Raw genomic sequence first — 15790 nt, forward strand, 5'->3', positions numbered from 1 at the left:
AAATGGACCTTAGCTGAGCCAACTAATCACAAAGCATCTAGTTAGAGAGTGTCACTGCTCCCTGAATTATAGAGTGCTGTTGCCAATCTAACCTGCTCTTGATTGCTGTCAAGTCACTTGTGCTGAAAAGTGCAAATGTGTACATCAGATGACAACAGGATTGTGGCTGGCTATGATCTTCCCATGATCAAATAACTTGCTGACTTTCACTGAGTTCACACACAAGAAATAGCAATATACCCTCAGAACCATATACCAGCAAAAGTTAGCATCTTGAGAAGGAAGTAGGTTGAGGCAGGGAAGATATCTGTGAATCTAATAACGAGTCAGTTAAATTTGAAGAATCAAAGTCCAAACTAATTCTATAAACCAGCATTTCTTGTTAAGGTGTAAAGGGAATGGACTAGTATCTGAACAAATGTTCCCTTTAAATTAATGTTCTTACTAACACCTGTAATGTGACAGACTTAACTTTTATAAAGAACTGCTGTTCTAACCATACCTTTAAATATGTGTAACTTCTGTAATCTAATACCAAAAAAGCATACAGAAATACAATATTAAAACAAAATACTTGTTTATGTTGACTGTTCATAAAGAATGATAATTTCTTTGTTGTTTTTTATGAAAAATAGGCCAAGGATTTTTGGAAGAATGGGAGGAATCAACGAGTCCATGTTATAAATAATTCAACACTAAGAGACTCCACATCTTTTATAGCATGCAATACCAATAGTTTTATTTTGGTTGTTAATTTTACTTAATTGTAACTTTTGCAAACCTTACAAGAAAATTTCGAGACAAAAGAAGAGATTTCAGCATTTTCTGATGATCTTTAGTGGCAGGATTTAACTCACAGCACGCACTGAATCAGGATTTCTTGACTCTGGTAAGTAAATCCATCACAAAGGTTAATAGAGAGAACTGAAATGTAAATGTGTTAAAAGATTAAATAAATCTAAAATACCTGTGTAGCAGATAAGGGACGTCCTTCAAAAATAGGTTTTAGGTTATTTATTGTTGAATGGGGAGGGGGGGGGGCTTTGGAAGGGAAATGCAAGGTTCACACAATTGATGTAGAGTCAGAGTAAATGAATTTAATCCATTTCTGGAATGTGCCATTAAAAGTCATTAATCTGAGTAAAGCCAGAGAGAATTCCATTTGTCTCCTCAAAATAGTAAAAGAGTTAGGTTCAAGAGATAGAATTGGGCTAAGTAGCCTGTAGGTCCTGGAGCTTTCCTGGACTGTTACAAGTTACAACATGGAAACAGGCCATTTGGCCCAACCAGTTTGTGCCAGTGTTTACCCTCCACGCGAGCAGGGTGAGTATTAGCAAAGCATGCCATGCTTTTCCTACATTATAACAGTGAGTTCCCTTCAAAAGTACTTCATTGGCTGCAAAGCGCTTTGGGATGCCCTGAGGTCGTGAAAGGTGCTATATAAATGCAAGTCTTTCTTTCTTTTTCAACAACACACTGTGTAAAGCAATTTTTTCTAACCTCTCTCCTCATTCTCAGTGATAATTTGAAATTGATGCGGTCTCAGCCACTGACTCCCCAACCAGAGGAAATATTATTTCTTTATTCATTTCTATCAAAACCCTTAAAAAATTAAAAAACCTCTCTTAAATCTCCTCTCCAATGGACTGGCTCTACTTTCGACCTGCTTCCCCATGCAAACTGCTGCAGAGGTGGTGTGGCCCTCATCACCAAATCACATTTTGTTCTCCTTCCAGAACTCTTCTGACACCTTCGTTCGAGCACAACTTGTTCCACCCTTCTTGCTTCTCCTTTAAAATCCTCATTCTCTACTACCCCCCAAAGCCCCACCCCAAGTTTTCTCCAAGATAGCCTTACTCCTTTTCTCCTTCAACCTCTGCAATGAATGATTCCTTATCCACAGTGATTTCAATCTCCTTATCACCTCACCTCACCCTCTCTCCTCTGATATCACTGCCCTCCCGTCTTCCCTTTCCTCAGGTACTGTCCTCCTCTTTTTCAAAACTGCCGTCATCACATTCCCTCCATCAAAAACCCACTCTGTCCTTGCAAACTACCGTCCCATCTCCAACCTCCCTTTCCTCTCAAAAGACCTTGAACATGTCATTGCCTACCAATTCCATGCCCATCTTTCCTGCAATTCCATGTTTGAACCTCTCCAGCCAGATTTCCTCCCCTATCATGGCACTAAAATGTAATCAAAGTCACAAATGAAATCCTCTGTGACTGTGACCATGGTGCACTATCCCTCCTCATCTTTCTTGACGTCTCTGCAGCCTTTGACAACTCCTGCAACAACTGCTTCATTCTCCAGCTTGGATTGTCTTCGCTTAACCCACTCTTACCTATCCAATCATAGCAAGAGCATCCCCAGCAATGCCTTTTCTATTCCTGCCCCAGCATCATTATCTCTGGAGTTCCCCAAGGATGTATCCTTGCCCGCACACAACCCTCCCCCCCTCTTTAATCGATATCCATGGTCCTTCCAGTTCACTTCCACTGTAACTCCAGTGGGAGAGTGGCGAAAATTGGGTCAGGACCAGGATACACTGGAAGTTTCCATGGGGCTTAGTAAGGGGCGGAACCTCCACCCACCCCAAATAAGGCCCAAAGAAGGCTAGCGGTACCAGCTGGGGTGTGGGGACTCCCAAGCCGAGAATTCTCATGTCAGCAGGAGTTGTGAGTCAGGCTAATGACCTGACCACGTAAAAGGGGACTTTGTTTTCGAAACAATCCAGAACACGATCGGCAGGACGTAAAAGCAACTATCAAATCCATGCCCATCTTTCCTGCAATTCCATGTTTGAACCTCTCCAACCAGATTTTCTCCCCTACCAGATGATGCTATATCGTGACGCCATTGAAAATACCTGCAACATGTTGATGAAAGGTTAGCTAAATCATTTAAAATCTATATCCAGTTTAATCCAGGCAAAATTACATTTGGTTTTATTAATTTGTTCCATTTTCTTATCACTGAAAAATAAACCAAGGAGTCCTTTCCATTGAGATTAGCGAATAAATCAAACACCATGAAAATGATCTAACTTTTCCCCTACAATATTACCTAATATAAATGCCTATAGATTCATAGAATTTAGGATTTTTTAAATCATTTGCTAAAAGTTTGAAACTAAAAGTGTCAAATATTAAACTTGAACTATAAACTATGTTTTATACATACAACAGAGACAGGCTTCACTTTCATCAGTTGTTACTTGGTATCTAAATCATTTAGGTTTAACCAAAAATATACTTACCTTAAAACCTGTATCTGCCCCAAATACAGTGCTGACTGGTAAACACAAACTGTACAAAATTGTACATTTAATCAGCAATCGAGTGTTTACTCAGACTGCAATAGCCTTTTTATTTGCTCAGTTGTTACTTAGCTACGTTGCTATTACGCAGCAATTGGCTTTCTTTAGCTTCCTTTCCCCTTGAGGCAAAGCCAAAAGTAATGGTTTATTGTGTTCCACTCCCTTTTGTTCAGTTGTCAGTTACAATGAAAGCAGTACATGTTTGTTGCTGAGCATTTCCCAGTCTTTAAAGTTTCTGTGGGCAACAGATATATAAACAAAGTGGCAGGCTTGAACATGTCTACTTGATTGAGATGCTATATGAGCCTGGTAACTACAGATTGTTATCATTCTAGGATTAATCCATCACATTGGATATTATAATATTTCTCAACCAAATCTTTGTAATCAAGTTTTAAAATCATATTCTACCTGACAAATTCTACCTGAAAGTGAAGCAACGTGAAGCTCATATTTGTAACTAATCTTAGAATTCAAGATTTTGACCTAGAATCAGAGAATAATACAGCACAGAAGGAGGTGATTCAGCCTATCGTGCCTGTGCCGGCTCTTTGAAAGAGCTACCCAATTAGTTCCACTCCCCTGCCCTTTCCCCATAGCCCTGCAAATTTTTCCCCTTCAAGTATTTATCCAATTCTCTTTTGAAAGTTACTATTGAATCTGCTTCCACCGCCCTTTCAGGCAGTGCATTCCTGATCATAACAACTCGCTGCTAAAAAAACAATGTCTCCTCATTTCGCCTCTGGTTCTTTTGTTAATTGTCCATTGGTTACTGACCCTTCTGCCACTGGGAACAGTTTCTCCTTATTTACTCTATCAAAACCCTTCATGTTTTTGAACACCTCTATTAACTCTCCCCTTAACCTTCCCTTCTCTAAAGAGAACAACCCCAGCTTCTCTAGTTTCGCCATGTAACCGAAGTCCCACATCCCTAGTACCATTCTAGGAAATCTCCTCTATGCCCTTTTGAAGACCTTATTATCCTTCCTAAAGTGTGGTTCCCAGAATTGGAATCAAAATTCCAGCTGGGGCTGAACCATTGATTTATAAAGGTTTAGGATGAATGAAATGGAGGTCCTACGTAAGGTAAAAAGGCTCAAAATAAATTAATTCCCAGGGATAGACAATATTTATCTATAACTAAGAGAGACAAAGTTTGAGATTTGTCATGAGCCAATGTTCATATCAGATGGTTGATAAATGCTGTGGAGGTCCTGCTTGATTGGAAACAAGCTAACGTGGTGTTCATCCTTAAAAAAGGTGACAATTAACTCAGACAACTACAGGTTCAGTAGCTAATGCCAGGTAAAATAATCAATTTATTATGAAGAATAAATTTGGGCTTTACCAGTTTGATAATAACCATGAGAAAATTCTGTATGAGTAATATCAAATGAGAACAATTTGTGTATCACTAGTACAAACTTCTGCCACCTCTCCAAGCTAAAAGATGAACAGTTGATAAATTGCAAAATAAATTTTTCGCATTGTCAAAAATCTCTACACCGTGAGGTAAATAGAGCTAGATTTTCACTTTTGCTGGACTTTTGGGTGGACAGTGGGAGCCATCATCTTCTAATTTAACCAATTTACATAGAGTTCTGAGTCCAAGTCATTGATGTAAGTTAGAAATGGTAGTGATTCCAACACCCAGCCCAGGAACAACCCCCTCAGACTCAATACTTCCCCCCCCCCCACGACCCTGCCGTGACTCTTTTAACCAGTAACCATTGTTTTCTACAATTCTGCCAATTTATTATCCATTCCCGAGATTTAATCTGAATCTCCACAGCTTTATGCTTAACTAGTCATCTTTCATATGGACCTTTATAAAATGCCTTTTGGCACTCTAAGCAGACAATGTCATAGAGTTCACCACAGTCCACTTCTTCAGAGAAATCAAAGAGGCTGGCCAGGCATGATCTACCCCTTCTAAACCAGTGTTGACTGCTTAGTACTGGGCTGTCTCAGTTCCATCATCATTCCACATCCCCTCATGTCCAATACATCCTCCCTGATGTACAAAAATCTCCTCTTATTCCTTTCAAGTGCATCAAAAAATACCATCCCCACTGCTTATAGTGGGTGCGTGGACTGTAAAACCATAATTGGTTGTAGCAATGAAACACATCCACACCTTTGAGGAGTGTAGCTTGTAATTTCAGTTCCCGGCTTCTTTGAAGGCTATAAGTGCAATTATCATTTCTCATTTGTTGCATTTAATGAGGGGAACTCTGTTGTTAAAGGTACTGATGATCTACAACTCGTACCAGATTTCAGGATGGCAAACTTCACTAAAATGGCAGACGATTTGAAATGGGTAAATTGGCTAACTCTACTGTGTGGTGCTGAGACCAATGTAGAAAACAAATGGAAAGTTTTTAAGAACAAGATAAAAAATGTGGAAGACAAATATGTGCCCAAAGTCAAAAGAAGGGAGTGCAGTAAGAAAATGCCACGGTGGCTGACTGGTCATGTACAAAGATAAATAAGACGTAAACAAAAATGAAAGGCATCTAATACTCAACTAAAGAGAGTTAAGTACGAGGAACCGCTAAAGAAAACAAAGGCTGCTATTAGATCAGCTAAAAGGATAATGGAAAAGAGGATTGTAGACAATTGTGGAAGTAATGGGAAAAGTTTTTCAGTTATGTGACAAATCAGGGAACTGTCAAAGACTGTATTGGACCATTGAAGGATGTTCAAGGACAGTTACGAAGGACTCACTGGGTATCTTGGAAATATTAAATGAGGTATGCCTCCAACCGCAAATTCAGGGCCATTGTCTACTTAGACTTCCAAAAAGCTTCTGATAAGGTACCACACAAGTGACTTCTTGGTCAGGCCTCACTTGGAATACTGTGTCCAGTTTTGGTCTCCTGACATGGTGTGCGATATTGAGGCTTTGGAAAGGGTGCAGAGGAGGGCCACTAATTCCCAGTTTAAAGCATCTTAGTTATCAAGATAGGCTAAAAGAGTTGGAACTCTACACTTTATTGAAGTGCAGATACGGGGGTGATCTGATCGAGGTTTATAAGATGATGAAGGGAATAGATTGTGTTTCAGTTGACAGTTTGTTCCAATTAAATAGATTAGGGAGGACCAGGGGTCACCATTTTTAATTGTATAAGGCCAGATCTAGGTTAGTGTCAGGCGGTGCTTCTTTTCCCAGAGAATAGTGAACCTCTGGAACAGGCGGTCATCTCGTGTGGTGGACGCTGATTTGCTGAATTCCTTCAAGCGAGAGCTGGACCTGTTTCTGGCTGGGGCAGAGATCACCTCTTACAGAAGGTGGGTAGTGCCGGGAATTCAGGGCCAGAGTGAACTCCTGGACTAGTTTCCATCGCCTAGACAGGTCGGAGAGGAATTTTCCAGATTTTGTGCCAAGAAGTTCAGGTGCAAAAAACAATGAGTGCCCTGCGGATGAAATCATCTATTAACATTACATCAAAACACATTTATTCCTTTTATCATCATTAAAAATAATTTTATATGTTACACTACATGTGATTCATATCTATACCAAATATTTCCATTTGCTATTTTTTTCCAAAATTATCTCCTTCAGAACAGCCAAGGTGATGCATCTGTAGCTTACAGTCCTTCTCATGTCGCTGATTGGCAGCAATCCAAGAGTGACGGCCAGCCATGACTGATAAAATATCACTTCTGTACAAATGTAGGGAGTGAAGCAGCCAGATTAGTCCAACAAATTAAATTTGGCATCAGTTCGCAGAAATTGACAGTTTAGAGTTTGTGAGGTAGTTAGAGTTAGTGGGCTAGAACTGCATCTACTTACCGTCATGCCATAGCGCCGTGAAATGGCGACCGCCGCTCTTTCGCCAGCCGGTGGCAGGTCCCGCAATGGCTGCCATTTTCCTCCCTCCTTTTGCGCTGCAGGTAACTGGCAGTGCCCTGGAAAAAAATGGCGGCGTGCAACGCGACTTAACGTCACCACTCCAAATTTTGACCCTAGTGCTGGCGTGCAAGCAGGCTGACAGTGGCGATGTCAGCATCTCTTAAAGGGACACACACATCTTTCAGGTAAGTTTGGATTTAAGCTTTGGACTGGGTTTTTTTTAAATTTTATTGAAGTAGTGGCTTGCTGCAATAGATGTTATAAGTTTTTTTTAAGTGCATAGGGAATGCTGCTGGATGCTTGCAAGGCCTCAGATGGTCAAGGAAGGCCTCTGAGAAGTAACAAAATGCTGCAAATACTCAGCAGGTCAGGCAACATCTGTGGAGAGAGAAACAGAGTTCACGTTTCTGGTCGAGATGGCGCCTGACCTGTTGAGTATTTCCAGTATTTTATGCTGTCATTTCAGATTTACAGCATCCGCTCGCAGAGGGAAGAGGAAGACACAGATGAGTAAGACACAGAAGAGGAAGAAGCCAAAAAAGAGGAAGCAGAAGGAAGGATGCAACCCAGACAGCCCCTTCTGGCCGGGATATCCGGGATGGAATCATCCACCCGCGGTACCAATGACCACAAACCCAATTCCCCTTTCAACATTTGTCCCACATCTTACCTTCCCTATTACTGACCATCACAGCATCCTCTTGGCCACAAGGCTGAAATAAAAGCCACCACAAAGCAAACCTCCCAATCCAACTTTATACATCTATCCATCCAATATGAAATCAAGAAATCAACTCATCACCCTAATGCATTCTCTTAGTGACTGTCTTATGTGTGCCTTTGCCTATTCTACTGATGTCACGCAGTGCTACCCCAGTGGCTGCAGCATGGCTGGTGGAGGCTGCTGACTTTGTGGGGGACACTGCAAATGGCTTTGCTGGATGCTTGATGATGGATAATGATTTTATTATTATTTTTCTTTTTCCTCCTTCTCTCCTTGTGTAGAATTCTCAGGCATTTCTAGCCAATCTGGAGCCAAGGGCTCAGCCGTGCCCCTGCCAAGAATAGCCTGCACGATCTCCTCCAAGGGGGTGAGGTGAGGCTAGGAATGGGAGATGCGCCTCCCGATTGGTGCAGATTGTGGGTAGGTGAGTGATTGAGGGTAAGCTCGTACATTGAGCAGTGTGTGAGGCTAGTGGTACAGTTGGTAGGAGATGACTTTTGAAGATGCATTCACTGACCTTGCCCAGTGGTCTGCTGGCAGTGATGCCCTTGGTGCTGTAGTCCCACATCCTTCTTTCTGGAGGGCCTCCTGGCTCCTGTGGGTAGAGGACCTGTCTTGCAGGGTTGATACCCTGCCCAAAGCTGGAGTGCTGTGTGAGACCCTGGGTGTCCCTTCCCTGGCTTGCTGAGGCATTTGTGTTAGTGCTGAAGCAGTTTTCCCATTTTTTGAGGTTCAGAAGGGAATTCAGCTTTAAGAGCTGAATAATCAAATTTGGGATTTTTTAATGTAAATTTTTTTTTGAAAGGCAGTAAGAACCGAAAACTGCATTTTAATTTGTATTAGTTCCGAGTGCATTGCCCCTTTAATTCATAGCCCTTTTAATTGCCCACAATTCCTTGCGTGCTCCACAGCCTCATTCCCATAGGCTATGCGAAGCTCAAACGCCACTTCAGTATGAGAACTTCGCCTCGGAGGTCTCCACTGACACCACCAGGAGGGCGTTGCACAGAAGGTGATGGAGGAAGGATGTGGACTACATCGCAGTGCCACCAATCTCCAGCCCCCCAAACAAATTTATTCTCCTTAGCGTTGCGGCCGTTTTAGCAGCCGTTAACTCAGCCATGTCAAATTTTGTGGCGAACACTAATTTCTAGGTCAAAGCTTCCTCAATTACTAGTTGATCACCTGTGGGCTTCATGAATCGGGATACTTTGCATACTACCATATTTTTTGTACTTGAAAATACATCCTATAACTCTGCTACATCCAGTAAATAAATAATTCTACATTCTAATTAAAGAAGAAAATAATCTAATCATTAGCAACCCAAATTAAAATTTAAACTTGTGCCTTCATACCTACTTATGCCATTGAAGGTCTCAGTCTGCACGACCAGGTCACATCCCAATCTAAAGTAAAAACAAAAATGGGCTCATGGGATTGGGGGTAATACATTAGCATGGATCGAGGATTGGTTAACGGACAGAAAAGAGTGGGAATAAACAAGTAATTTTCCGGTTGGTAGGTTGTAACTAGTGGGGTGCCGCAAGCATCAGTGCTTGGGCCTCAGCTATTTACAATCTATATTAATGACTTAGATGAAGGGACTGAGTGCAATGTATCCAAGTTTGCGGACAATACAAAGCTAGATGGGAATGTAAGCCGTGAGGAGGACACAAAGAGCCTGCAAATGGATATAGACAGGTTAAATAGAGGGCAATAAGGTGGCAGATGGTGTATAATGTGGGGAGGGATATGTGAGGTTATTCACTTTGGTAGGAAGAACAGAAAAACAGAATATTTTTTAAATGATGAGAAAATATTAAATGTTGGTGTTCAGAGAGAGATTTAGGTGTCCTTGTACAGGAAACACAAAGTTAGTATGCAGGTACAGCAAACAATTAGGAAGGAAAATAGCAAAGGGGTTGGAGTATAAGAGTAAGGAAGTCTTACTACAATTGTACAGGGCTTTGGCGAGACCACACCTGGAGTATTGTGCACAGTTTTGGTCACCTTATCTGAGGAAGGACATACTTTTGCCTTAGAGGGGCTGTAACAAAGGATCACAAGATTGATTCCTGGGATTCCTGTGTACTGTTTACTGTTTAAAATCTAAATTTCCCAGCTTTAAGCAGGGTTAAAAAGGGATAAACAAGTCCTACAACTCAGAGCAGCTGAAGGCAGTTAACAAGGGAAACTGGAGTAATCTGGTTAACCTGGTTCTCCTGTAGCTGGGCTCAGCAAGTCTTTGTTTCAGGGCCTATAAAAACAGGCTTTGAAGTGCGATTTTGCATTGAGTGCGGTTTTCACAGAGTGCTGAGAGTTGGGTGAGTCAGGGATTCAGGTGAGGCAAGGCCTCAGAACTTCGGCGGGTGCTTCAGCGGTAGAGCGGGCCTACAAAGGGCTCCAGAGACCAGGTAAGGCTTACTTTACTGGTGGTATTGAATTAATTTAATTTAACTTGATTAAAGGTGTAGGTCATGCCAGGAGAGCCCAGCCCCGTGATATGCTCCTCTTGCTCGATGTGGGAATTCAGGGACGCTGCCAGTGTCCCTGACCAACACGTGTGCCAGAAATGCATCCAGCTGCAGCTACTAACGGGCCGTCTTGGGGCGCTGGAGCTGCGGGTGGATGGGTTGTGGAGCATTCACGATGCTGAGAGGGTCGCGAATTACTCGTACAGTGAGTTGGTCACACCGCAGGGTAGGGCTGCACAGGCAGAAGGGAAATGGGTGACCACCAGGCGGAACAATAGAAGCAGGCAGGTAGTGCAGGGGACCCCTGTGGCCATCCCCCTTTCAACCAGGTATACCGCTTTGGATACTGTTGGGGGGGATGACTTACCAGGGGAAGGCGGCAGCAACCAACTTCCTGGCACTGGGGGTGCTCCTGCTGCCCAGGAAGGGAGGAAAAAGAGCGGGAGAGCAATAGTGGTAGGGGATTCTATAGTAAGGGGAACAGATAGGCGTTTCTGTGGCCGTAGACGTGAATCCAGGATGGTTTGTTGCCTCCCTGGTGCCAGGGTCAAGGATGTCACTGGTGCCAGGGTCAAGGATGTCACTGAGCGGCTGCAGGGCATTCTGGAGGGGGAGGGCGAACAGCCAGAGGTCGTGGTCCACATTGGTACCAACGACATAGGTTAAAAAGAGGGATGAGGTCCTGCAGCAAGAATTTAGGGAGCTAGGTAGAAGATTAAAGAGCAGGACCTCAAAGGTTGTAATCTCTGGATTACTCCTGGTGCCACCTGCTAGTGAGTATAGGAATAGGAAGATAGAACAGATGAATGCATGGCTAAAGGGATGGTGCAGGAGGGAGGGCTTTAGTTTCCTGGATCACTGGGTCTGCTTCTGGGAAAGGTGGGACTTGTACAAGTCAGATGGTTTACACCTGAACCAGAGGGGGACCAATATCCTTGCGGGGAGGTTTGCTAGCACTGTTGGGGGGGGTTTAAACTAACTTGGCAGGGGGATGGGATACAGAGTGGAGCTATAGTAGGGGGTGATTTACAGCCAAATACGGAGGAAAAACAAGTCAGCTGGGAAGGTAGAGCAAATATGTGAAGGCAAAAGGGAATATGGCAAGGCTGGAAGGTATTTATTTTAATGCAAGGAGTCTTGCAAATAAGGTGGATGAACTGAAGTTGTTGTTGAACACATGGGAGTACGATATTGTTGCTATCACGGAGACATGGTTGAGGGAGGGTCAGGACTGGCAGCTCAATATTCTGGTGTATAGAATCTTCAGGCGAGACAGAGGGGGGTGTAAAAGGGGAGGGGGTGTTGCAATATTAATTAAGGAGTCAATTACTGCTGTAAGGAGGGATGATATATTAGCGGGTTCCTCTAATGAGGCCATATGGGTAGAACTTAAAAACAAAAAGGGGGCAAGCACTTTGCTGGGAGTGTACTATAGGCCCCCAAACAGTCAGGGGGAGATAGAGGAACAGATATGTAGGCAAATCTCAGAGAAGTGCGAAAATAATAGGGTAATAATAGTGGGGGATTTCAACTTCCCCAATATAAATTGGGATAGTCAGAGTGTGAAAGGCTTAGAGGGTGCAGCATTCTTAAAGTGCATCCAGGAGAGCTTTTTGAGCCAACATGTAGAAAGTCCTACAAGAGAGGGGGCGGTACTGGACCTAATTCTGGGGAATGTAGCCGGGCAAGTGGTGGAAGAGTCAGTAGGAGAGCATTTTGGCGACAGTGACCATAATTCAGTGAGATTAAAGGTGGTCATGGAAAAAGACAAAGACGGCCCGGAAATAAGGGTTCTAAATTGGGGGAAGGCCGATTTTAATATGATAAGGCAGGATCTGGCCAAAGTGGACTGGGAGCAGCTACTTATAGGAAAATCCACATCAAAGCAGTGGGAGACTTTCAGAAGGGAAATAGAGAGAGTACAATGCCAACATGTTCCCGTAAAGGTCAAGGGTGAGACCAACAAGCAAAGGGAACCTTGGATGACAAGGGATATACAAAAATGCATTAGGAAAAGAAGGGGGGCTTTTGGCAGTTACTAAAGACGGAGGAAGCCCTAGAGGAGTATAAAAAGTGCAGGGGCATACTTAAAAAAAATTAGGAGAGCGAGGAGGGGCCATGAAATAACACTGGCGAGCAAAATAAAGGAAAATCCTAAGATGTTTTATAAGTATATTAAGGGCAAGAGGATAACCAGGGAAAGGGTAGGGCCCATTAGGGACCAAAGTGGCAATCTGTGTGTAGAGCCAGATGTAGGCGGGGTTATAAATGAATTTTTTGCATCTATGTTCACTATGGAGAAAGACGATGTAGACATAGAAATCAGGCAAGGGGACTGTGATATACTTGAACATATTAGCATCGAGAGGGAGGAGGTACTTGCGGTTTTAGCAGGCCAAAAAGTGGATAAATCCCCAGGCCCGGATGAGATGTATCCCAGGCTGCTGTGTGAGGCAAAGGAGGAGATTGCAGGGGCTCTACACACATTTTCAGAACCTCTCTGGCCACAGGGGATGTACCAGAGGACTGGAGAACAGCTAACGTAGTACCATTATTCAAGAAGGGTAGCAGGGATAAACCAGGGAATTACAGGCCAGTGAGCCTAACATCTGTGGTAGGGAAATTATTGGAAAAAATTCTGAGGGACAAAATTAGTCTCCACTTGGAGAGGCAAGGATTAATCGGGGATAGTCAGCATAGCTTTGTCAAGGGTAAATCATGTCTGACCAATCTGATTGAATTTTGAGAGGGGGTGACTAGGTGTGTGGATGAGGGAAATGCGGTGGATGTGGTATACATGGACTTCAGTAAGGCTTTTGACAAAGTCCCGCATAGGAGACTGGTCAAGAAGGTAAGAGCCCATGGGATCCAGGGTGCCTTGGCACGTTGGATCCTAAACTGGCTCAGTGGCAGGAGGCAGAGGGTGATGGTCGAAGGTTGCTTTTGTGACTGGAAGCCTGTGTCCAGTGGGGTACCTCAGGGATCGGTGCTGGGTCCCTTGCTGTTTGTGATCTACATAAATGATTTGGATGAGAATGTAAAAGGTATGATCAGTAAGTTCGCAGATGACACGAAAATTGGTGGGGTGGTAAATTGCGAGGAGGAAAGCCTCAGGCTACAGGACGATATAGATGGGTTGGTCAGATGGGCGGAAAAGTGGCAAATGGAATTTAACCCTGAAAAGTGCGAGGTGATGCATTTTGGACGGACAAATAAGGCAAGGGAATACACAATGAGTGGTAGGACCCTAGGAAGTACAGAGGGTCAGAGGGACCTTGGTGTACATGTACATAGATCCCTGAAGGCAGCGGAACAGGTAGATAAGGTGGTTAAAAAGGCATATGGGATACTTGCCTTCATTAGCCGAGGCATAGAATATAAGAGCAGGGAGGTTATGATGGAGCTGTACAAAACGCTGGTAAGGCCACAGCTGGAGTACTGTGTGCAGTTCTGGTCGCCTCACTATAGGAAGGATGTGATTGCTTTGGAGAGGGTGCAGAGAAGATTCACCAGGATGTTACCTGGGATGGAGCGCCTCAGCTATGAAGAAAGACTAAACAGGCTGGGGTTGTTTTCCTTGGAGCAAAGAAGGCTGAGGGGGGACCTGATTGAGGTGTACAAAATGATGAGGGGCATAGATAGGGTAGATAAAGAGGAACTTTTCCCCTTAGTAGGGGGGTCAATAACAAGGGGGCATAGATTCAAGGTAAAGGGCGGGAGGTTTAGGGGGGATTTGAGGAGGAACTTTTTCACCCAGAGGGTGGTTGGAGTCTGGAACTCACTGCCTGAAAGGGTGGTAGAGGCAGGAACCCTCAACATTCAAGAAGCATTTGGATGAGCACTTGAAATGCCATTGCATACAAGGCTATGGACCAAATGCTGGAAAATGGGATTAGATTGGACAGGGCTTGATGGACGGCGCAGACACGATGGGCCGAAGGGCCTCTTTCTGTGCTGTATAACTCTATGACTCTATGAGAGGGTTGTCCTATGAGGAGAGATTGAGCCTATACTCTTTGGAGTTTAGAAGAATGAGAGGGGATAGATGCTGAGAGGTTGTTTCCCTTGGCTGGAGAGTCTAGAACTAGGGGGCACAGTCTCAGGTGGGGTTGGCTATTTAAGACTGAGATGAGGAGACATTTCTTCACTCAGAGGCTTGTGAATCTTTGGAATTCTAGTACAGCTGTAACACTGGCATCTCCCCAACAATGTGGAAAGCTGCCCAGGTATGTCCTGTCCACAAAAAGCAGGACAAAGCCAATCTGGCCAACTACCTCCCCATCAGTCTAATCTCAAACATCAGCAAAGTGATGGAAGGTGTCGCCAATAGTGCTATCATGCAGCACTTACTCACCAATAACCTGCTCACTGATGCTCAGTTTGGGTTCTGCTGGGACCACTCGGGTCCAGACCTCATTACAGCCTTGGTCCAAACATGGACAAAAGAGCTGAATTCCAGAGGTGAGACGAGAGTGACTGCCCTTGCCACACTCGGTCAAATGCTTCCCTGATGTCATCAAGGAGCCCTAATAAAATTGAAGTCAATGGGAATCAGGGCAAAAACTCCACTGGCTGGAGTTATACCTACCACAAAGGAAGATGGTTGTGGTTGTTGGAGTCCCAGCCCCAGGACATCGCTGCAGGAGTTCCTCAGGGCAGTGTCCTAGGCCCATCTTCAGCTACTTCATCAATGACCTTCCCTCCATCATAAAGGTCAGAAGTGGGGATGTTCACTGATGATTGCACAGTGTTCATTTCCATTTGCAACTCCCCAGATAATGAAGCAGTCCATGCCTGCATGCAGCAAGACCTGGACGACATTCAGGCTTGGGCTGATATGTGGCGTGAATGTTACTTGCAACTTAAGTGCCAGGCAATGACTATCTCCAACGAGCGAGAGTTTAACCACCGCCCCTTGACATTCAATAGCATTACCATCATTGAATCCCCCACCATCAACATCCTGTGGGGGGGGGGGGGCGGTCACCATTGACCAGAAACTTAACTGGACCAGCCACATAAATACTATGGTAACAAGAGCGGGTCAGAGGCTGGGTATTCTGCGGCGAGTGTCTCACCACCTGACTCCCCAAAGCCTTTCCACCATCTATAAGGCACAAGTAAGGAGTGTGATGGAATGCTCTCCATTTGCCTGGATGAGTGCAACTCCAACAACACAAGAAGCTCGACACCATCTAGGACAAAGCAACCTGCTTAACTGGCACCCCATCCACCACCTTAAACATTCACTCCCTCCACCACCGGCGTACTGTGGCTGCAGTGTGTGCCATCTACAAGATGCACCGCAGCAACTTGCCAAGGCTTCTTCGGCAGCACCTCCCAAACCCGTGACTTCTACCGCCTAGAAGGCCAAGGGCAGCAGGTGCATGGGAACACCATCACCTGCAAG

At 44.2% G+C, this 15790-nt stretch overlaps 1 protein-coding gene across 4 annotated transcripts in view; it reads right to left on the reverse strand.

Annotated features, from left to right (window-relative positions):
* Positions 1-3461, reverse strand: part of LOC147107483 (uncharacterized) — a 106151-nt gene extending 102690 nt beyond the window's left edge. The window contains exons 1-2 of one of the 4 annotated variants that reach the window (XM_086006552.1): positions 3261-3458; positions 787-886 (exon numbers count right to left, since the gene is read on the reverse strand). The gene's annotated coding sequence lies outside the window, so the exon portion shown is untranslated. Of the gene's footprint in view, positions 1-786; positions 887-3260 lie in introns of all 4 variants that reach the window. The other 3 variants (XR_015080811.1, XM_086006551.1, XM_086006554.1) reach the window with 3 other exon arrangements.
* Between the last annotated feature and the right edge of the window lie 12329 nt (positions 3462-15790).

Source organism: Somniosus microcephalus, chromosome 14 (genome assembly GCF_052327205.1).
Source record: "Somniosus microcephalus isolate GS21.2 chromosome 14, FLI_Smic_1.0, whole genome shotgun sequence".
NCBI classification, from domain to species: domain Eukaryota; kingdom Metazoa; phylum Chordata; class Chondrichthyes; order Squaliformes; family Somniosidae; genus Somniosus; species Somniosus microcephalus.